At 42.6% G+C, this 23797-nt stretch overlaps 1 pseudogene; it reads left to right on the top strand.

Annotated features, from left to right (window-relative positions):
* Positions 1–75: 75 nt before the first annotated feature.
* LOC102137954 (probable ribosome biogenesis protein RLP24 pseudogene) lies at positions 76–892 on the top strand (annotated as a pseudogene).
* The last annotated feature ends 22905 nt before the right edge of the window (positions 893–23797 follow it).

Here is a 23797-nt window from a genome sequence, read left to right as displayed (position 1 = left end):
ATTTCCTGATTTTGATTTTGTACTGTAATTATTCAAGATGTTACCACCACTGAAGGAGGCGAGGCATAGGGTACACTGGGCCTCCCTGTACACTTTCTTTGAACCTTCTGGTGACTCTATCATTATTTCAAAATGAAAAGTTAAAAAAAAATTATAGTTGGCCCTCAAGGTTGGCATTTGGTCAGTGGGGACCCACACGGGTTCAACATGTGTTTCGAGAAGTGTTATTTCTGTTCGGGGCCCATCTACCCTGGCCACAGCATGATGTTCATCTGCAACAATTGCAAAGTGTTCAGATTTTGTAAATCTAAATGTCATAAACACTTTAAAAAGAAGTGCAATCCTCACAAAGTTAGGTGGACCAAAGCATTCCAGAAAGCAGCTGGTAAAGAGCTTACAGTGGATAATTCATTTGAATTTAACAAACATAGAAATGAACCTATCAAACACCAGCGAGAGCTATGGAATTAAACTATTGATGCAATGAAGAGAGTTGAAGAGATCTAACAGAAATGCCAAGCTAAATTTATAATGAACAAATTGAAGAAAAATAAAGAGCTACAGAAGTTCAGGATATCAAAGAAGTCAAGCAAAACATCCATCTTATCCAAGCCCCTCTTGCAGGCAAAGGGAAGGAGTTGGAAGAGAAAATGATACAGCAGTTACAACAGGATGTGGATGTGAAGATGTTTCTTAAACATCTCTGTAACCATTTCTTTTATGTACATTTGAAAATGCCCTTTGGAGACTTGGAACTGCTAAATTATTAGTTTATATTTTATGTAAGTTCGCTTAAATGAAAAGTGATTAAAATATATCTCTTCTGCATTGCCGTCTACAAAACATCATATTACGGATATTAGATTGCATCTCAGTGTTAAATCTTCACTGATAGATGTACTTATGTAAATCATGAAAATTCTACTTAAGTGAATTGTGGATGTAAAGTGGTTATGTCATTTGGATAATGGCACTAGGCAGCATTTGTATAATAACTAATGGCAAAAATTCATGGCTGGTGATGTATAAAATAAAATATTCTTTGCAGTAAAATGTTCCCTTTATTAATGTTATAGAAGGGGGGATACAACAAGGAACTAACAATTTGTATGACCGTGACAAATATTTCGATTTTAGTATTTCCTGTTTTGGTTTATTTGCATCTTAGAAGAGCATAATGACATTGTTTGATGAAGCCTAATTATGCTGGACTGTTTCGATGAGCTATCAGACTGTTAACCTTTCTGATAGCTAGTTGTGGATGTTGGGCATGAGAACTGAATAATCTTTGCCTGGAGTGACACTACACTCTAGAAATTACACTTTGGAGAATACTCAGTTCTAACTTGTGATTCCTGGTAGAAAAAACTTTATTTTCCTAACCCAGCAATGATCTAGAAGCAGAGGAATCCCAGTGCCTTTTAAAAGTTATGTGGTTTTCTTTTAAAAAGCTCCTGTTTTGGGGAAGTAGAATTTATGGGTACAACATCTGCTCATTATTTGCACATAAAATAAAACCATTTAAAAAGAAAAAAGTTGTAGTTGGACATAAAATAATTTTTAAATTTAAAATTACCTCAGGATATACACATGTATGGAACTAATATTTTATACATAATCTTAATTTGCTTTGGTCAGTGTATCTACTTGTAAATGTGTCTCACCATTCGGTTCCCTGGGTTCTGTTGCTAAATATGGTGCTATAGCACTTTTGGTATGATAGCCATGGACTGTTCTCTGATTTTCTCCATTTTTTGCTAATGATGTGTAACTATGACATGTGGATAGTACCTGGATGGCCTGGTTTAATCACCATGGCTACTTTTGTAAGCATCTCATGGCAAATCTTGTCGGAGCACAGACAGGTTCTGTGAATCTGCATGGTCAGAGTAAGCTTGCTCTCCTTGGGTGGCTGGATGGTTACGAGTATTTTTCACAACTGTCACTTCCTGAACTTGACCTTTGGTGTACTTTCCAGATTTGATCATGCATCTGCTATGCTTGAGGCATGGCTTTAAAATAATATAACTTTTCCAGCCAGATGCGGTGGCTCATGCCTCTAATCCCAGCACTTTGGGAGGCTGAGGCAGGCGGATCACTTGAGGTCAGGAGTTCAACACCAGCTTGGTCAACATGGTGAAACCCTGTCTGTACAAAAAATACAAAAATTAGCCTGACATGGTGGCGCGTGCCTGTAATTCCAGCTACTCAGGAGACTCAGGCACAAGAATTACCTGAACCCGGGAGATCATGCCACTTCACTCCAGCCTGGGCAACAGAGCAAGACTCTGTCTCAAAATAATAATAATAATAATAATAATAGTAAATAAATAAAATAAAGTAAAATAAATAAAATAAATTAGGCCATGTGCAGTGACTCACGCCTATCATCTCAACACTTTGAGGGGCTGAGGCAGGTGGTTCATTTGAGCTCAGGAGTTGGAGACCAGCCTGGCCAACATGGCTGAAACCCCATCTCTACTAAAAATACAAAAATTAGCTGGGCGTGGTGCTGTATGCCTGTAATCCCAGCTACTTGGGAGGCTGAGGCACGAGAATCAATAGAACCCAGGAGGCGAAGGTTGCAGTGAGCCAAGATTGTGCCATTGCACTCTAGCCTGGGCAACAAGAGCGAAACTCCCTCCCAAAAAAAAGAAAAAGAAAAAAAAAAACAAAGAAATGCTGCCCTTCCCACAGCTACCCTACCTATGCTACCCTACCTGCCACATTACTACAAACTGCACCACCAGTGAATGTAACTCAAGTTGCAGTAAATTAAATATCTCCTAGAAATTTGGAGTTGGCACAGAGGGACTGAGCTACGTATCATCTGTGAAGGACCAGACTAGAGAGAAACGAGAGAGAGAGAGAAAGAGAGAGAGAGAGAAACTGCCTGGAGTTGCTACTCCCAGTTCTGAAGTTCAGTTGGGTTTCTTAAGATTTATCTCTTTATAAGAAATCTCCCTTTACATGAATTAGCATGAGTGGGTTTTAGTTAATTATACCTTTTTTTTTTTTTTGAGATGGAGTTTCACTCTTGTTGCCCAGACTGGAGTGCAATGGCACCATCTTGCTTACTGCAACCTCCACCTCTCGGGTTCAAGCAATTCTCCTACCTCAGCCTCCCAAGTAGCTGGGATCATAGGCATGCGCCACCATGCCCAGCTAATTTTTGTATTTTTAGTAGAGATGGGGTTTCACCATGTTGGTCAGGCTGGTCTCAAACTCCTGATGTCATGTGATCCGCCCGCCTCGGGCTCCCAAAGTGCTGGGATTATAAGTGTGAGCCACCACATTCGGCCAACCAAATAATTCTTGAGTCAGATTTTCAGAGAGAGTCTTCAAAACAAAGTTTATAAAATCAGTGAGTACGTATTAACCATATTAGGAGCTAATCTCATTCATTTTTATTTCCTTTTCTATTTCTTCTTTTAAAAATGTGAAATGTATCATCCATACAGAAGAGTGAGCAAAATTTACATATATGGTTTAAAGCAACCCCTGGTTGAAACCATACATATGTGTTGTATGCACTCTTCTAGGCCTGATAGTAAATATTTTTAGCTTTGGAGGATACATAGTCTCTGTCAAAACCGCTCTAACCTGCTATTATAGCATGGAAGCAGCTATACGAAATACGTAATGGATGAACACAGCTGTGTTCCAACAGAACTTTATTTGTAAAAACAGATACTGGGCTGATTTGGCCCACAGGCCATCATTTGCTGATCCCTGGCTCCAGGAAGAATTTTAAAGCAAAGGTCTGTATAACCACCACTCAAATTGAGACAGACACAGACACATCCCTGTGTGTCCCTCCTAGGTGAGGATGCTTCAGTCCTCTCTAGACTGGGCCCCTATCCTCACCCTTGGGATGAACATTTTCTTGAGTCTTTTTATAACTTTGCCACGTATGTATGCATTTCTAAACAGTATAGCTTATTTTGCCTTATTTTTTGAAAAGAGAACCGTATTTAATGCATGCATCCTTTTTTCTCCTCCTCTTCCTTCTTGGCTTGCTTTTTTATGTTTGTGAAATTCATACACAAGTAGCTATAATTTGCCATTTTATTACTGTACAGTTTTTCATTGTATAAGACACCACAATGTTTGTTTGTTTGTTTCTTAAATAGATTCCACTGCTGATTAAAATTTGGGCTGTTTTCAGTTGGGGAGCAATAATGAACAATATAGCCATGAATGTTTCAAATGTCCTCTGAAACCCAAAACCTATTAGTCACCACCTTGCTATTTGGCAGAACATAGAAGCTAGCAGATAAGGGAGCCTTGGTGATACAGTATAAAGATTAGCCCCCAGCCATTCAGAGCAGAGAGGAGAGGGTGGAGAGTAACTCTCAAGGGCAATCCAAGAATATGCAGCACTCATGCTTCAACAAATTTTAAAGGATTGAAAGAAGTCACAGCATCTTCTCTCACCAAATGCAATTTAATAGAAATCAACAACAAATTTATATAGAAAATTCTCAGGCTGGGCTCGATGGCTCACACCTTTAATCCCAACACTTTGGGACACCAAGGTGGGCAGGTCACTCGAGGTCAGGAATTTGAGACCACCTGGTCAACATGGTGAAACCCCGTCTCTACTAAAAATACAAAATTAGCTGGGTGTAGTGGTGCGCACCTGTAGTCCCAGCTACTCAGGAGGCTGAGGCAAGAGAATTTCTTGAACCTGGGAGGTGAAGGTTGCAGTAAGCCAAAATTGTGCCGTTTTACTCCGGCCTGGGCAACGGAGTGAGACTACATCTCAAAAAAAAAAAAAAAAAAAAAGATTCTCGAGGCCAGGCATGGTGGCTCACATCTGTAATCCCAGCACTTTGGGAGACTGAGGCAGGTGGATCACGTGAGCCCCGGAGTTCAAGACCAGCCTGGGCAACATGGCGAAACCGCATCTCTATTTACAATTTTTAAAAAAGGAGAAAATTATTGCATGTTCAAAAATTAAGAAATTGTTTTAAGAACCCCACAGATGGCCGGGCGCGGTGGCTCAAGCCTGTAATCCCAGCACTTTGGGAGGCCGAGACGGGCGGATCACGAGGTCAGGAGATCGAGACCATCCTGGCTAACCCGGTGAAACCCCGTCTTTACTAAAAAATACAAAAAACTAGCCGGGCGAGGTGGCGGGCGCCTGTAATCCCAGCTACTCGGGCGGCTGAGGCAGGAGAATGGCGTAAACCCGGGAGGCGGAGCTTGCAGTGAGCTGAGATCCGGCCACTGCATTCCAGCCTGGGCGACAGAGCGAGACTCCGTCTCAAAAAAAAAAAAAAAAAAAAAAAAAAAAAAAAAAAAAGAACCCCACAGATTAAAGAATAAGTCCTACTGAAAATTAAAAATAATTTTGAATGAATGATAATGAAATACCACATATTTAAATTTGGGGGTACAGCTGAAGTAGAAAATAGCTGAAAATTTGTAGCCTCATATTTGCATGTGATACACAGTTTAAAATAGACTAAGATAGTGTATTAGTTCATTCTCATGCTGTTGATAAAGACATTCCTGAGACTGGGCAATTTACAAAAGAAAGCGTTTTATTGGACTTACAGTTCCACGTGGCTGGGGAGGCCTTACAATCATGGCAGAAGGCAAGGGGGAGCAAATCACATCTTACGTGGATGGCAGCAGGCAAAGAGAGTGTGCAGGGAAACTCCCGTTTTTAAAACCATCAGATCTCATGAGATCCGTTCACTATCACGAGAACAGCATAAGAAAGACCTGCCCCCATAATTCAGTAACCTCTCACTGGGTCCCTCCCACAACAAGTGGGAATTGTGGGAGCTACAAGATGAGATTTGGGTAGGGACACAGAGCCAAACCATATAAGATAGAAATGATGAAAGGCTGAAAATTAATGAGCTAAGTATCCATCTAAAGAACTTAAGGGGCCACAAAATAAGCCCAAAGAATAGAAAATAAGTAAATATATAGTAGTAACAAGAAAGAAAATATAAAGTAAGTAGTAGAAAGGTAAGAAAAGAAAACAATGAAATAGAAAACAAATATACTGCTGGGTGCAGTGGATCACGCCTGTAATCCCGACACTTTGGGAGGCTGAAGCAAGAGGACTGCTTAAGCCCAGGAGTTCAAGACCAGCCTGGACAACAGAGCGAGACCTCACCTCTATAAAAAAATAAAAACAAAATTAGCCTGGTGTGGTGGAATGTGCCTGTAGTCTCAGCTATTTGGGAGGCTGAGGTGAGAGGATTGCTTGAGCCCAGGAGGTTGAGGCTGCAGTGAGCCATGATTGTGCCACTGCACTCCAGCCTAAGTGACAGAGGGAGATCCTCTCTCAAAAAGAAAAAGAAAAGAAAAGAAAAGAAGCATACAATAGAGAGGAATGACACAATCATAAGTTGATTCTTTCATGAGAATAATAAGATGGCAAAACTCTGGAAAGAGAGTGAGAACACAAATAATGTTATGACTGAAGAAGGAATATTACAAGCCAGGCACAGTGGCTCATGCCTGCAATCCCAGTACTTGGGAGGCCAAAGTGGGCAAATTGCTTGAGGCCAGGAGTTTGAGACCAGCCTGAGCAACATAGCAAGACTCCATCTCTACAAAAAAAAAAAAAAATGCAAAAATTCGTTGGGTGTTGTGGCGTGTACCTGTGGTCCCAGCTACTTGGGAGGCTGAGGTGGGAGGATTGCAGGAAGTTGAGGCTGCAGTGAGCCGTGATCACACCACTGCATTCCAGCCCGGGTGACTGAGCAAGATCCTATCTCAGAAAAAAAAGAAAGAAAAGAAAAAAGGAAAAGGAACATTACTTAAGTGCCATAGACATTAAAAAGATATGAGTAAGTTGTGAACAACTTTTTGCCAGTTCATTTGAAAAATTAAGTTAAATGGACAAATTCACATAGGCATATATTATATAGGAATCTCTATTCTAATAAGTGAGTACAAAGTGAGTAATTGCAATGCTAGGATCTAGGGAGGATGGAATCTCAGGGAGGGGAGCTGCATTTCCACTGATATTTGATGATCTAGGAGGGGGTGCCTGAGAGGCTGAGAAATGCTTTTGGACAACCTTGCAGGGATTGCAGGGAGGGGTGTACTGGCATCCTGGAATCCAGGGCTGCCAAGAAGGTGAGGCCCCGATGAGTACCTTTTGCTTTGTGTTAGAACCCTGAAGGGCTACACGCTATGAAGAGGGGTGAACTAGAAGTTAACACACTATTGTTGGGACTGCAGCTCAACCTCAAATCCTCTCAGTCTCTCAAATTGGATTGCTAGCGTTCCAGGCTCCTGGCAGGGGCAAATTTCTCTAGAGAAAGATAGCATCAACCTAGACATCAAATTATTTCTAGAAACAATTTTGCAAATATAAAGTCCAGCAGAGAATAAAAAACAACCAGGCAGCCAGGCACAGTAAGTGGCTCACGCCTGTAATTCTAGTGCTTTGGGGGGCTGAGGCAGGTGATCACTTGAGGTCAGGAGTTCGAGACCAGCCTGGCCAACATGGTGAAACCCCACCTCTATTAAAAATACAAAAAATAGCCAGGCGTCCTGGCGTGTGCTTATAATCCCAGTTATTCGGGAGGCTGAAGCAGGTGGATTGCTTAAACCTGGGAGATAGAGGTTGCAGTGAGCCAAGATCGCACCACTGCACTCCAGCCTGAGCTACAGAGTGAGACTCCATCTAAAAAAAGAAAAGACAAAAAAACAAACAAACAAACAAAAAAAAACCCAGCCAGGCCACATGTGAGGTCAAAACACCACATGAGTAAAAAAGAGCAGAACTAACAAAAATTGAAACAGACCTAAAGGAATTCCAGATATTGGAATTAGCAGACTAGACTTGCTTATCATATTCGAGAAGATTAAAAACAAGACATAATTTCAGCAGAGATCTGAAAACTACAAAAAAGAACCATTACCAGAAAGGATTATTTCAGGCTAATCTCAATCATGAACATAGTTGTAAAAAATCCTATGCAAAATATTTACAAATAGAATCCAGCAATATGCAAATAGACAATAAGTAATGATCAAGTTGGGTGTTTTTTTCCCCAGGAAAAGAAGATTGATTTAACATGCAGAAATCAACCATTGTAATTATCTATATTACCAGAATAGAGGAGAAAAAGATGTATAATCACATCAAAAGATGCAGAAAAATTTTGATTACATTCAGTATCCATTTATTGTCAATGGAAAAAATAAAACTTCCTTAATTTGATAATGAGTATCTACAAAAAGCCTATTGTAAACACCGTAATTAATAATTAAATGTCAAAAATTTTCTTTTGATTTGTGGAATAGGGCAAGTATGTTGGCTAAGTCCTCTGGGAAGCAGATGTCAAGATGGATTTAGAAGTACAATGGATTTATTGGAGGCAATTCTCATGAAAGCTCAAGGGGGGAGGCAGCAAGAGAGGGCAGAGAAAGCTTCAGACCTCAATGCTGATCTGACCCCTGTGCAAGGAGAAGGGAAGGAAGAGGATAAGGTAGGAAGAGCAGTAAATTACAGTACAGCTCTGAGAATACTTTGACTAGCCAAATGGGGAGCTGTGGCTCAAAGATGTCCCATGGAGCGGTCCTACACTGGCCAAAAAGGTGAGTCCTTGCACCACTGCCAAGCCCATTAATTGATTGGAGGCTGCTCTGGAAATTTATGGCCTCAGCTCAAAAGCTGAAGGAGATGCTGAAGGTGCCTGCAGCTAGAAGCTGTGAGCCAACTGCACTCTCCAAGGCAGGTTTTTTTTTTTTTTTTGAGATGGAGTCTCACTCTCAGTCAGGCTGGAGTGCAGCGGCGTGATCTCGGTTCACTGCAACCTGCGCCTCCCAAGTTCAAGCGATTCTTCTGCCTTCTTCCCTCTCTAGTAGCTGGGACTACAGGCATGCTCTACCATGCATGACTAATTTTTGTATTTTTTGTACAAATGGGATTTCACCATGTTGGCCAGGCTGGTCTCAAACTCCTGAGCTCAGGTGATCCACCTGCCTCAATTTCCCAAAGTGCTGAAATTACAGGCATGAGCCAATGCACCCAGCCTCTGTTTTGAAGGAAGATATGAGAGGCTCATCTCCACATCTGCCACAAGAATATCCAATATCACCACTTCTATTCAATATCATACTAGAGGTCCCAGTCAGGGAATAAAGAATAGAAAAATACAGAGAAGAAATTTAGAAATTTAGAAAGAAACACTACTGATATTATTTGAAGATTTTGAAAATTTATAAATTTAGAAACACTACTAACGTTATTTAAAGGTTATATGGCTGTGTGCATACAATATTCTAAAGGAATATATAAATAAGTATTTAGAATAAGTGAGTTAAGCAATTTTGTTGCATATAATGTCTACTTAAAAAGTCAACTGTGGCCTGGAGCAGTGGCTCACGCCTGTAATCCCAGCACTTTGGGAGGCTGAGGTGGGAGGATCACAAGATTACAAGGCGGGAGGCAGATGTGGAGAGATGTGGGAGGATCACAAGGTCAGGAGTTCGAGACCAGCCTGACCAACATGGTGAAACCCTATCTCTACTGAAAACAGAAAAATTAGCTGGGCGAGGTGCCACACACCTGTAATCCCAGCTACTCAGGAGGCTCCGGCAGGAGAATCCCTTGAATCCGGGAGGCTCAGGTTGCAGTGAGCCGAGATGGCACCACTGCACTCCAGCCTGGGCGACAGATGGAGACTCCATCTTTAAAAAAAAAAAAAGTCACTTGCATCCTTAAATACCAGTAGCATAGAAAAATCAGGTATCAGGCCAGGTGCAGTGGTTCATGCCTATAATCCCAGCACTTTGGTAGGTTGAGGCAGGAGGATGGCTTGACCCCAGGAGATGAAGACCAACCTAGGCTAGGCAACATAGGTAAGACCCTGTCTCAACAAAAAATAAAAAATTGCCCAGGCATGGTGGCACATGCCTGTAGTCCCAGCTATTTAGAAGGCTGAGATGGAAGAATTGCTTGAGCCCAGGGGGTTGAGGTTGAAGTTAGCTATGCTGGTACCACTTCACTCCAGGCTTGGTGACAGAGAAAGACCCTGTCTAAAAAAAATTAAAAATAATAAACAATAAATAAAAATCAGGTATCAAGAAATACAATTTAAAAATGATGTGCAAGAGCTTTACACAGAGAAATGTAATACATTATTGAGAGAAATACACACACACTCCCGCAAATAAAAGAAGAAACAAACATGTTCACAAACTGTTAGAATAAATATTGCAAAAATGTCACTTCTCTGTATTAATCTATGGATTCAATACAATTCTATTCGCATTTTACAATTTTTGTTTTTAGAGACAAGGTGATTTAAAATTAAAGAGGTTGTACACATTGTCATGTTTCTTAGCTACTGGATATCACCTTTTATAAAGCGCATGTTCCAGTTGCTTGCCTATTTTTCCCTTTATTGTCTGTCTTTTTCTTATTGAATTATAGAAGTTCTATGTATCTTCCAAACACAAGCCCTTCTCATCATGTGTATTATAAATACCTTTTTCCAGTTTGTGGCTTGCTTTTGCTTTCCACCCTCTTAAGGAAATGTTTTAATTTTTTTCTTTATGTTAAATGCATTGTGTGTCTTGTTGAAGTAATCTTTCCCTATCCCAAGAACATGAGGGTATTATCTCTTATTATCCTCCACAAACTTTATTGTTTCACCTTGCACATTGAAGTCTATGATCAACCTGTTATTAATTTTAGCATACAGTGGGAGGTAAGGTTGAGTTTTATTTTCTTTATATGAGGGTTCAATGTAAACTGGGTATTCTGGGCCAGGTGTGGTGGCTCACACCTCTGTAATCCCAGCACTTTGGGAGGCTGAGGTGAGCGGATTACTTGAGGTCAGGAGTTCGAGACCAGCCTCGCCAACATGGTGAAATCCCGTGTCTACAATAATACAAAAATTAGCCTGGCGTGGTGACACGTGCCTGTAATCCCAGCTGCTGGGGAGGCTGAGGCAGGAGAATTGCTTGAACCAAGGAGGTAGAGGTTGCAGTGAGCTGAGATAGCGCCACTGCACTCTGGCCTGGGCAACAGAGTGAGAGCTATATCTATATCTGTATCTGTATCTATATCTATGGCATTCTGTATATGAATGTTGTAATAAGTTCTGTTATTTAGTAAAGTGTGGCTGCCCACTTTATTTCTCAAGAATACTTTGGCTATTCTTGGTCCTTCACATTTCCATATAAAATTTTAGAACCTGTTTATTAAATTCCACTAAGTAAGAGAAAGAATAAAAAACCTGTTGGAGTTCTTATGAGAATTATATTGAAGCTGGGTGTGGTAGCCTGCACCTATACTCCTAGCTATTTGGGAGGCTGAGGCAGGAGGATTGCTTGAGCCCAGGAGGTTGAGGCTGCAGTGAGCCATGATCATGCCACTGCACTCCAACCTGGGTTTAGGGAGATCAAGGCTGCAGTGAGCTGTGATTGCACCACTGCACTCCAGCCTAGAGTGAGTGCCAGAGTGAGACCCTGTCTCAAAAAACACATTAAAAAAGTAAAACAACTAAAAAGAATACACCATCACTTGCATAGTAATCCTTCCATTTTTGCACAACCTGAGCTTAGTCATGAGGAAACATCAGACAAACAAGAATTGGGAGATATTTACAAAGGAACTGTATTTTTCACAAATGCCCGTGTGATGAAAGATAAATAAAAGCTGAGGAATTGTGCCATTATAAAGAAGACTAAAGACACATCAGAATAAAATGCATTGAGTCCTGGGTTGGATTTCATACCAGAAAACATAAAAATTGCTATAGAGTACATTTTTCAGACAATTGGTAAAATTCAAAGAGGGTCTATACATGGGACAATAGTGTTGTTTCAATGTTAAATTTCCTGATTTTGGTAACTGTACTGTGGTTATATAAATGTCCTTGTTCTTGGGAAATAAACATACCTAATCATTTAGGATTAAGGAAAATGACGTCTGAAATTTAGCCTTAAATGTTCAGAAATATAGAATATGTAACATGAATTACATAAAATAAATATAGATAGATAATAAAACAAATGAGGCAAATGTTTTTCATAGAGTAGATTCTTTAAAGACACTGTACTAGGCTTCAATGTAACCTATAAATTTACATTGATTTATGCAAAACAAGGATGTGAAAGCCCATGCAGCTATTCAATATACCTGGTCTCAGGTGTATGACCTCCCTCACTTCCTTTGCAAATCTCCATAGGCCCCTTCTATGGCGGGATACCAACTGCTTCTTAGACATTCTAGAAGTCCAGAGGTCTCTCCCAATTCATTAGTCTCATTGTGAATTGTAGAAAGCATATTACAGAGGGTCAATAAATTTTGGCCAATGGTAGTGATATTTGTAAGCAATAAAAGAAGGTTGGGTTGATCAGTCTGTTATAGAAATCATATGTGATAACAGTAATCTTGGTTTGTAAATCTGGCTTAATGGTTTCGAGCCACAATTTAAGGCTATTCATTCATATCCTTCTAACTGAAGGTTAGAAGATACCATGACCCACATAAAGGTAATCATTAATATCATTTTCCTGTACTTGTACTTGTCAGAGCCTGCCACGTCCATGTCCCATTTAACCTTCACACGCACAGATGCAGATTCTCTTTCTCAGCTGAAGCACCAGGAAAAACAGTTCAGAGTTATATTTTAAACTAATGGTCTATTGACTCCTAGTACTAGTTAACAGGCCGGGCTATCTCTACTTTTGCTGAAGAATAAAATCGTATAAAGTTCACTATAATATTTCTTCTTACAACAACAACAAAATTCTGTAGAAAGATCATTCCCACCCGACATGGTGCTCTTTAAATGGTCCACAGCTTAAAATGTATATGAGGTCACATACACTTGTATTTGCCTAAAGAAATTCTGGGAGAATAGACCCCAAACTAATAAATAAAAGTAATTCATTGTCTGTGAGGGCTGGAGAGATGAAAACTCTAGAGATGAAGGATTTTAAAAAGTATTCGCTGGTAGACATTTTCTATTTTTAAATTCATGAGCTATGTGAATATGTTAACGATTGAGAAAGAAAAATCCCTGGCTATCTAGGCAGACTTCCCAAAGGGCACCTTTGACTTTGGATTCATTTAGCTGTAGTTTTCTGCCTTGAAAGCCTCTTTTGTTATCCCCGGTCCATCCTGCAGGTGTGGTTGATAACAGATGGCAAAGGATAAGTGAAAGTTTATGAGGTTAAGTGCAAATAATGAATATGACCCTCTTTGCGGTTCTTCCTCAATCTTCCATTCAAACATAAACTCAGTTCATGAAGAATGAAGTTTGTGGCATTGCTCAAGAAAGGCAGGATTCAATAAAAATTTTTTAGGGCCAAATGGAAGTTTTTCAACTTTAATGATTTTTTTATTTAATTATGTTAAAGGAAGCCCCAGAATCTCTTTTTAAAAAGTATTTGTAGCCTGGGCAACATGGCAAAACCTCATCTCTACACAAAATACAAAAAATTATCCAGGAGTGGTAGCATGCACCTGTAGTCCCAGTTACTCAGTAGGCTGAGGTGGGAGAATCATCTGAGCCCAGGAGGTCAAGGCTGCAGTGAGCTACTGCACTCCAGCCTGAGCGAGAGAGCAAGACCTATCTCAAAAAAGAAATCAAACTATTTTTTGTATCGTTTTTCTGATTACAAAGGTAAATTTGTTTGTTGTAGAAACTTTGGAATACATAAAAATTAAAGAGCACTAGTTCATTAATACATAAGTCATAGTTTAACAGGGTCTAAGTTAGCCTTCCATATTTTGAACCCATTTACAAAATAAGAAATAAATTTCAATTTGTTTGTAATGTGATGGTTTATGTTTTCTTTAGACGGGATGTGATGTACCAATCTGAGTGCTAGGAGGAACTACATCCTCTTTTTTGAAATGGAAGATCATCGGCCCAAACTATAAACATGTTAGTCCAAAATTCATCTGGAATTTTGTTGTTTGGGATGTAAAACACAACATTCCCATAGAAACAATATAAAAATTATGGCTAGATTCTAAGGCAAGACAACAGACGTCCATGGAATCCAGTGACTCAGAGCACCAACTGCCCAGCTGTGCTTCATTTGCACAGAAAAAGGGAGGCTAGAACATGTCTTTCCCTCAAAAAAAGCAAAACCAAAGTTTATGCAGAAAGTATTTTGTTATAGTGATATGATAAATATATAATGAGATAAACTTTTACTCCATTACTAGCAGGTTTTCTTTTTTTTTTTTTTTTTTTTTTGAGACAGAGTCTCATGCTGTCACCCAGGCTGGAGTGCAGTGGCCGGATCTTAGCTCACTGCAAGCTCCGCCTCCTGGGTTCACGCCACTCTCCTGCCTCAGCCTCCCGAGTAGCTGGGACTACAGGCGTCCGCCACCTCTCCCGGTTAGTTTTTTGTTTTTTTTAGTAGAGACGGGGTTTCACCGTGTTAACCAGGATGGTCTCGATCTCCTGACCTCGTGATCCGCCCGTCTTGGCCTCCCATTACTAGCAGGTTTATAGGCTTTTCCTTTCGCCTTTATTCACAATTTCTATTCTGCCTTTACTATTTGTTCTCAACCCTAATTTTGAATTCAAATAAATTACCTTCAGTTTCATTTATGGAATTTAAAAAGTTGAAAACATCTTATGTGTAGACACAGAGTCATTAGTTTTGCCATTTTCCTGAGAGTCTCTGAAACTTCTGGGCTGTAGAGTGGTCTGAGTGTCTCCTAGTTTGAACAATAAAAATCATGCCAACATGACTACCACCGAAAACAAAAGCAGCAACACAGCGATGACAATAACCAAAAACTGTAGTTATTCCTGGTAGTAGATCCCTGACTCTATTCCAGGTATTATGTTTTGTTTTGTTTTGTTTTGTTTTGTTTGTTTTTTGAGCTGGAATCTTGTTCTGCTGCCAAGACTGGAGTGCAATGGCGTGATCTCGGCTCACCACAACCTCCACTTCCCAGGTTCAAGCAATTCTCCTGCCTCAGCTTCCCAAGTAGCTGGGACCACAGGCATGCACCACCACGCCCCGCTAATTTTCCTTTGTATTTTTAGTATACAGTGGGTTTCACCATGCTGGCCAGACTGGTCTCGAACTCCTGACCTCAGATGATCTGCCTGCCTTGGCTTCCCAAAATGCTGGGATTATAGGTGTGAGCCACCATGCCCAGCCCATGTACTATGTCCTAAAAGGCAACGTTTTTTTGGCTTAAACAGCAGGAAGTTATTGTCTCCCAGTTGCAAAGCCTGTCGGTCCAAGATTAGGCTGTCCACAGGCTTGGCTTCTCCTGAGGCTCTGCCCTGGCATACAGATGGCCGCCGCCTTGCTGGGTCCTTATAAGGTCTGCCTTCTGTGTGTGTGTGCAATCCTGGTGTCTCTTCGTGTGTTCAAATTTCCTCTCCTTAGAAGGACACCAGCTGAATTGGATTAGAACCCACCCATATGATCTCATTTTCACTTGCTTACATCTTCAAAGGCCCTTTCTCCAAATATAGCCACATTCTGAGGTGCTGGGGCTTAGGGCTTCAACATACGAATTTAGGAGTGAACACAGTTCAGCCCATAATGGGTGGTATAATCTTGCACTTCATCTCCACGTCAAAACCCAATCCCTTTATTTAATTAATTTATTTATTTGGAGGCGGAGTCTGGCTCAGTCACCCAGGCTAGAATGCAGTGGCGCAATCTCGGCTCACTGAAACCTCCACCTCCCAGGTTCAGGCGATCCTCCATCTTTAGCCTCCCAAGTAGCTGGGATTATAGGCGCACACCACCACGCGTGGCTGGTTTTGCATTTTTAGTAGAGACATGGTTTCACCATGTTGGCCAGGCGGGGTCTCAAACTCCTGAGCTCAGGTGATCCATCCATCTCAGCCTCCCAAAGTGCTACGATTATAGGCATGAGCCACCATGCCCGGCCCTCCAACCCCTTTAAATAGCTGATTAAATGCCTGGCCTAGGCTGGATCCTCTGGGAGTCTGGAAACAGGAAGAGATACTGCCTGATCTGTGCTAATGGCTTAACTGGGTGAAGAATAAAATGAGTTGGGTCTGTGTGTTCGAGGCAGGTCCACAGATCTATAGCAGCAGCAGAACTTATTATGTGGCAGGCACTGCTCTAAGTACTTTAAATGTATAATTTTCTTTATTTCTCCCAATAACCCTAGGAGGTAAGTTGTTTTTTTTTTTTTAATTTATAGAACTTAATGGTAGAAGAGGTAAGTATTATTATTACCTCCAATTTATAATTATGAAAGGAAAACAAAGAGAAGTTAAATAATTTACACAGTGTCATAAAATGCTTGCTTTACATAAAGAAGCAGAGAAAAACTATAAAAGAGAGATGAAGAAGAAGGAGAAGGAGAAGGAGGAGAAGGGGAAGGAGAAGGAAGAAGAAGAAGGAGAAAGAGGAGGAGGAGGAGGAGGAAGGGGAAGTGAGGGAAAGAGAGAAAGAGGCTGTGGGTATTACACAAATTCACAGAAACCAGATAGGGCAAATCGGAGAGAGGAACAGACAGCTAGCAAGGTAGACATTGCTCTTCTATTTTAAGCTGGTGGTGTGGGAGAAGTGGGTGTTCTCAATCATGACAATTTGGGTAAAAATGAGTGTCCTCAGTTGTAGTCACTAGCTAGTGACATCTAAGCATGCCTGGTGATGGTGTGAGGTGCTTGTCACAATGCCCCATGCAAAATAAACACTCAGCGAATAAATGATAATATGATTGCTTTTCACTCTTCTTGAGCAGCTTAAACTAAGCAATCAGAAAAGTTAGGCGTACAGTCTTCCATTCGACAAATATTGAGTATGAACTCTGTGCCAGGCCCCGTGCTAGGTAGTGGGAATAAGCCCCTAAGAAGGCTGACTCACATTCTGGGCTCCTGGAGCTCTCAGGCTCGAGGCCTGGGGGAGACAGAGAGAAGGAGATAGGCAATTACCCCTCAGTGTGAGATGGGCCAGGGAGGCTGAGATGCGATGGGAGTGCCCAGGCCAGCACCTTCCAAACTTTAGGAATTATGGAAAAGCTCCCTGGCAGAAAAGACTTCCGTTATGAGCCTCAAAGGACATGTAGACTTTCACTTGTTTGCTGGTTTAATTTTCATATAATAATTAAGAACCTCAAGTCCTGGGCATTGTCCTCAAGCTAGGAATGCAACAGCAGCAGAGAAAGTGTAACCCAGCCCCAATGAGACATACATGTATTGAGGGGGAGACAGACATTAAACAAGTCATTCATTATTCCAGGGGTGGCTGGGGAAAGGAGGAGGGTGTTCCAGTAGAAGAACAAGAGACCGCGGCCCAGGGTGGGCGGAGCTGCTGCAAGTCTCTGCTGAGCGGTGGTGAGAGATGAGCTGGAGAAGCAGGTTTTGATCAGGAGCAGACTGAAGCCCTTCGTGGGGTTTGGGCTTTATCCTGCCGTGGCCGCAGGGCTGGGGTGGTGGTGATGGCGGTGGTGGTGGTGCTTCCCTTTAGGGAGCAATCAAACCTGCATTTTATTTTATTTTATTTTACTTTATTTTATTATTTTATTTTATTTTTTGAGATGGAATCTTGCTCTATTGCCCAGGCTGGAGTACAGTGACGCAACCTCAGCTCACTGCAACCTCCGCCTCCTGGGTACAAGCAATTCTCCTGCCTCAGCCTCCTGAGTAGCTGGGATTACAGGAATGCACCACCACACCTAGCTAATTTTGGTATTTTTAGTAGAGATGGGGTTTCACCATGTTGGCCTGGCTGGTCTCAAACTCCTGACCTCAGGTGATCCGCCTGCCTCCATCTCCCAAAGTACTGGGACTACAGGTGTGAGCCACCATGCCTGGCCTAAACCTGCATTTAGAGTTCATCAGGACTGCTCTGTGCATGCCGCTTTGGAGGAGGGGGATCCGTTGGGAGACTATTGCAGCGGGCCAAGTAAGAAGAAGGAATCCTGGGCTGCACTGCCCAGAGAGGATGGAGTAGAGAATTATCTCCTCCCACTCCCCCCTCCTATAAGAAGGGATTCCTCCTTCTCTTCCTCTCTTTCTCCTATTCCCTCACAACATTGAAATGAAGAGGCCACCCGCTTTCCCCACTCCTGGGCAGCAAAGACTTTGTGCCTCCCTCCCGAGCCTGGGACAGAAAGACTCCTCTCTTCCGCTCTCTGGCAATGAGAGGGGATTCCTTTTGCCTTTAATTCTTCTCCCCTTCGTTGCAAGAGCGTCAAACTCGGGGTCGGGAGACAAAAGCAAATCTTAGGTACAACCTTTATTGTAGCTCCTTGACCACTGAAATGGGTACAGCTGGAGAAGAAGGGAGGGGCGTCCTGGGCTGGCAGCTAGAGACCTGGGTTTTATTCCCAATGCTACCATGCTACCACCCAATCTTCTTACTTTTTTTTTTTTTGGAAACAGGGTCTTGCTCTGTCATCCAGCCTGGAGTACAGTGGCACAATCATAGCTCAATGCATGCAGCCTCAACCTCCTGAGCTCAAGCTACTCTCCACCTTCAGTCTCCCGAGTGGTTGGAACAACAGGCGTGCACCCCCATGCCCGGCTAATTCTGTAGAGATGGGATCTCACTTTGTTGCCCAAGCTGGTCTCGAACTCCTGGATTCAAGGGATCCTCCCACCTTGGCCTCCCAAAGCGTTGCGATTACAGGCAGGAGCCACATTACCCTGCCTACCCAATCTTCCTAAAAAAGGCACAACAATTTCCCTATTCCCCAGTTAACTCCTTGGCAAAGGCAGAGGATGCGTGAAAAGCTTGTGGCCTGTAGACTAGATATCAGAATTGATCCACAGAAAAGAACCTCTTTGCAGAAGCCGTGTTTACCTTGGGGTTTGATGAAGAACGTAAGAGGCTGGATTGGTGCTATTTAATATTTGTTCCAGGACTGGTATTTGCATTTACAGTGAAATGACTTGATGCACATTATTTACAGTTAACTCTGAAGCTCAGGGGAAGGGGAATAATCCACTGAGTTAGAAGGCAAATATACCAGACTGATCATGAGTAAAACAAAGCCCGGGTGATCAGCTGTTCCTCTTATTCACCAGCTCTATCTAGTGAAAATGGTTGCACATTTTCAAGTGGATTTTTAAAAGCTATTCTCAATGCTTTTAAAGGTTTTACAACCTCAGGGGAACAATGCAAGCAATTGAACCACACAATAAACAGTAAACAAAATTGCCCCCCAATGAAAAGCTAATGGTCTTTGAGAATACTCTACAACAGACTCCACTTAGCAGCTAATAGTCTCCTGCTAATGGTCAATTCACTTTCAGCAATAAGAACACAGGCAAACGGCCTCATAAATTTTAAAGAACAAAGAGTGCAATAAATGGACTGCAAATCACCCCATTCTCTGTAAGCAGCACTCTCAGGAGTGAATTTCCAGTTGCTAATGACCAGCATATTGGACAAGTGGAGATTTTCCTACTAAGGGACCAGAGAAGGTGACAAAAGATAATGGTTTTCACAAAGAGGACTAGAAGCTGGGGAAATTAAGTCCTTGGGTCTGTAGCACCGTTTGAGCTGTGAAAGTCATTATGACCAGAAAATTGTCTAGCCTTGTCTGTGGTAGCCTGAGAAGCTGCTCTCAGACTGCTTGCTGTTTGCTTTAATGGTGTATTGCCATCAGAAGCACACACACTGCTAGAACCAAAAATCCTGGAGAGATTTAACAAAATCCACCAACCTTTCAGGGACGATACATAAAAACACCTTTTTTTTGCATTTTGATCTTGTGGGTACTTCAGAAATGCCATTTGATTCATGATAGTAAGTAGCCTAAATGAATGCAATAATATGTGAATTGATTAAATTCTATATCAAAAAGATATAAATTCTGTATCTAAGAAAGGAATAACTAGAATAGGAAACTAGAAATGTTGTGAAAACATTTTTGCAATAGACTGAATATGTTTTCCCAAAATCCTTCCCCTTCCCTTCCCTTCCCTTCCCTTCCCTTCCCTTCCCTTCCCTTCCCTTCCCTTCCCTTCCCTTCCCTTCCCTTCCCTTCCCTTCCCTTCCCTTCCCTCCCCTCCCCTCCCCTCCCCTCCCCTCCCCTCCCCTCCCCTCCCCTCCCCTCCCCTCCCCTCCCCTCCCCTCCCCTCCCCTCCCCTCCCCTCCCCTTCCACGGTGTCTCACTCTGTTGCCCAGGCTGGAGTGCAGTGAGCCTTGACTCACTGCAACCTCCGCCTCCTGAGTTCAAGCAATTCTCGTGCCTCAGCCTTTCGAGTAGCTGGGATTACAGGCACCTGCCACCGTGCCCAGCTAATTTTGTATTTTTAGTAGAGATGGGGTTTCACCATGTTGGCCAGGCTGCTGTCAAACTCCTGACCTCAGGTGATCCACCCGCCTCGGCCTCCGAAAGTACTGGGATTACAGACGTAAGGCACCAAGCCCAGCCTGCTCCCAAATTCATATGTTGAAATCCTTCCCCCTAAGGTGATAAGATTAGGAGATGGGGCCTTTGGGAGGTGATTAGTTCATGAGGGTAGAACCCTCATGAATAGGATTAGTGCCCTTATTATAAAAGGGATCCCAGAGAACTCTCTTGCTTTCTCTCTACCATATGAAGATGAAAAGACTGGAGTCTGTTACACAGAAAAGCACTCATCAGAACCCAATCACGCTGGCACCTTGATGTTGAACTTCCAGACTCCAAAACTATGGGAAATAAAGTTCTGTTGTTTATCAACCACCCTGCCCTGTCTATAGTACTTTGTTATAATAGCCTGAATTTGAGCTTGTCATTTTTATGCAATGGTTTGGTTTTTTCATATACCCTGAGGACCAAAGAGGCACCATACCTTGTCTGTTCATCATATTCACATTTCCAGCACAGATTCTGGATCAAAGTAAGTTTTTTTTGTTGTTGTTTAGACAGGGTCTTACTCTATTGCCCAGGCTGGAGTGTAAGGGCGTGATCTCAGCTCCCTCTGCCCCCCAGGCTCCGTCCCCTGGGCTCAAGTGATTCTCTTGCCTCAGCCTCCTGAGTAGCTGGGATTACAGGCATGTACCACCACATCCAGCCAGTTTTTGTATTTTTAGTAGAGATGGGGTTTCGCCATGTTGGCCAGGTTGGTCTCGAACTCCTGACGTCATGATCCACCTGCCTCAGCCTCCCAGAGTGCTGGATTACAGGCGTGAGCCACCGCGCCTGGCCTCCAAAGTAAGTCTTAATGAATATTACATAGAACTCACCTTGGCCTCCCAAAGTGCTGGGATTATAGGTGTGAGCCACTGCACCCAGCCCAAAGTAAGTTTTTTTTGTTTTGGGTTTTTTTTTTTTTTTTTTTTTTTGAGATGGAATCTCTCTCTGTCACCCAGGCTGGAGTGCAATGGCATGATCTCGGCTCACTGCAACCTCCGCCTCCCGGGTTCAAGCGATTCTCCTGCCTCAGCCTCCCGAGTAGCTGGGATTACAGGTGCGCACCACTACGCCCAGCTAAGTTTTTGTATTTTTAGTAGAGACGGGGTTTCACCATGTTAGCCAGGATCGTCTCTATCTCCTGACCTTGTGATCCACCCACCTCAGCCTCCCAGAGTGCTGGATTACAGGCGTGAGCCACCGCGCCAGGCCTCCAAAGTAAGTCTTAATGAATATTACATAGTATTCAAATGAATGAGTGGGCGTAGAAGGTAAGAAGATAAGGTTCCCTCAATGTTTTTTAGCGCAATATCTGACATTCGAAAAATTGTACATTATCATTTTTTATTTTTCTTTCTTTCTCTCTTCTCTTTCTTTCTTTTTCTCTCCCTTTCTTTCTTTCTTCTTTCTTTTTCTTTTTTTAATGCAGTCTTACTGTATCGCCCAGCCTGGAATGCAGTGGTGTGATCTCAGCTCACTGCAGTCTCAACCGTCCAGGTTCAAGTGATCCTCCTACCTCAGCCTCCCGAGTATGTCTACTGGTATGCACCATCATACCTGGCTAATTTTTTTTTCTTTTTTTCTTTTTAGAGACAGGGGTTTCACCATGTCATCCAGGCTGGTCTCAAACTCCAGAGCTCAAGTGATCTGCCTGCCTCAGCCTCCCAAAGTGCTGGGATTACAGGCATGAGCCACTGTGCCTGGTCATTATTTTCTTTTTCTTTTTTTTTTGAGACAGAGTTTTGCTTTTGTTACCCAGGCTGGAGTGCAATGGCGCAATCTTGGCTCACTGCAACCTCTGCCTCCCAGATTCAAGCGATTCTCCTGCCTCAGCCTCCCAAGTAGCTGGGATTACAGGCACCGGCCACCACGCCCAGCTAATTTTTGTATTTTTAGTAGAGACAGGGTTTCACCATGTTGGTCAGGCTGTTGTTGAACTCCTGATCTCCAGTGATCCGCCTGCCTCGGCCTCCCAAAGTGCTAGGATTACAGGCGTGAGCCACCGTGCCCGGCCTTATAGATTTATTAATTTGTTGAGCACAGGCAAGTTAGACGCTAAGAATACCAACATAGAAAAAGCACAGAACCTGCTTCATGGGACTTACTGGGTAGAAACAGAGGATCGGATGAGAAAATGGGTAATTACAACATGATGTCATGTGCTATAACAGAGGTAAGCACAGGCTTCCATGGGCCCCAAGGAGGGTTCTCTAACCCAGCCTGCAATGGTAAGGGAAAGTTCCCCAGACGTAATGGCACCAGAGCTTAGTCTTGAAAGAACAGGAATTACAGAGGAGAAGTGGGGATGGTTGAGGGCATTCCCATCAAAAAACCCAGAGAAGGCCGAGTGTGGTAGGATGACAGGTGCCTGCCATCACATCTGGCTAATTTTTTGTATTTTTAGTAGAGGCGGGGTTTCACCATGTTGGCCAGGCTGGTCTCGAACTCCTGACCTCAGGTGATCCACCTGCGTTGGCCTCCCAAAGTGCTGGGATTGCAGGCGAGAGCCACTGTGGCTGACCCTGATTTTAAATTTTCAATGTGAAGGAAAAGTGTTTGGCGTTTTTTTTTCCCTCTGATAGTCATAGCTCTTAGAGCAGACAGGATGCCAGACCCTGCATCTCCTTCTTCGAACTGCGTAACAACCCTGCGTTATGTTCAGCCTTCCCATTGTATAGGTGAAAAGTGAAATTTAGAAAAAATGACGGTTTGCTAACGATCGCAAAGCTCATAAAGTTCTGCCAGACACTGGATATATTCATTTCCATAAAAGCTATCCATGTGTTCATTTGCAAATGAATAAATATTTGCTTATTCAGCAAGTATTTACTGAGTCATATGCTTTCCTTAACACTGAGAACACAAAAATATACAGACTGCACTACATACAAGTATGAGAATATCACATGTACGCCCCCAGTATAGACAACTATTATATATCAATTTTTAAATTTAGGCAGAATAAAATATTCATGACAAATAATAAGAGTAGCCTCTTTCTCCTTCCTTCCTTCCTTCTTTCCTTCCTTTGCTTTCTTGCTTTCTTTTATTTCTTTTTCTTTTTTTTTTTGAGACAGAGTCTCACTCTGTCGCCCAGGCTGGAGTGCAGTGGCATGATATCAGCTTGCTATAACCTCCCAGGTTCAAGCGATTCTCCTGCCTCAGCCTCCCAAGTAGCTGGGACTATCGGTGCCTGCCACCACGCCCAGCTAATTTTTATATTTTTAGTAGAGACGGGGGTTCACTATATTGGCCAGGCTGGTCTTGAACTCCTGACCTTGTGATCTACCCGCCTCGGCCTCCCAGTGCTGGGATTGCAGGTGTGAGCCACCGTACCCGACCTATTTCTTTTTTTTTGAGACAGGGTCTCACTCCGTCGCCCAGGCTGGAGTGTAGTGGCACAATCTCTGCTCACTGCAACCTCCGCCTCCTGGGCTCAAGCAGTCCTCCCACCTCAGCCTCCCGAGTAGCTGGGACTATAGGCTTGTCCCA

The sequence above is a fragment of the Macaca fascicularis genome, chromosome 18 (assembly GCF_037993035.2).
Source record: "Macaca fascicularis isolate 582-1 chromosome 18, T2T-MFA8v1.1".
NCBI lineage: Eukaryota > Metazoa > Chordata > Mammalia > Primates > Cercopithecidae > Macaca > Macaca fascicularis.
This window is presented reverse-complemented; position numbering and strand designations above follow the sequence as displayed.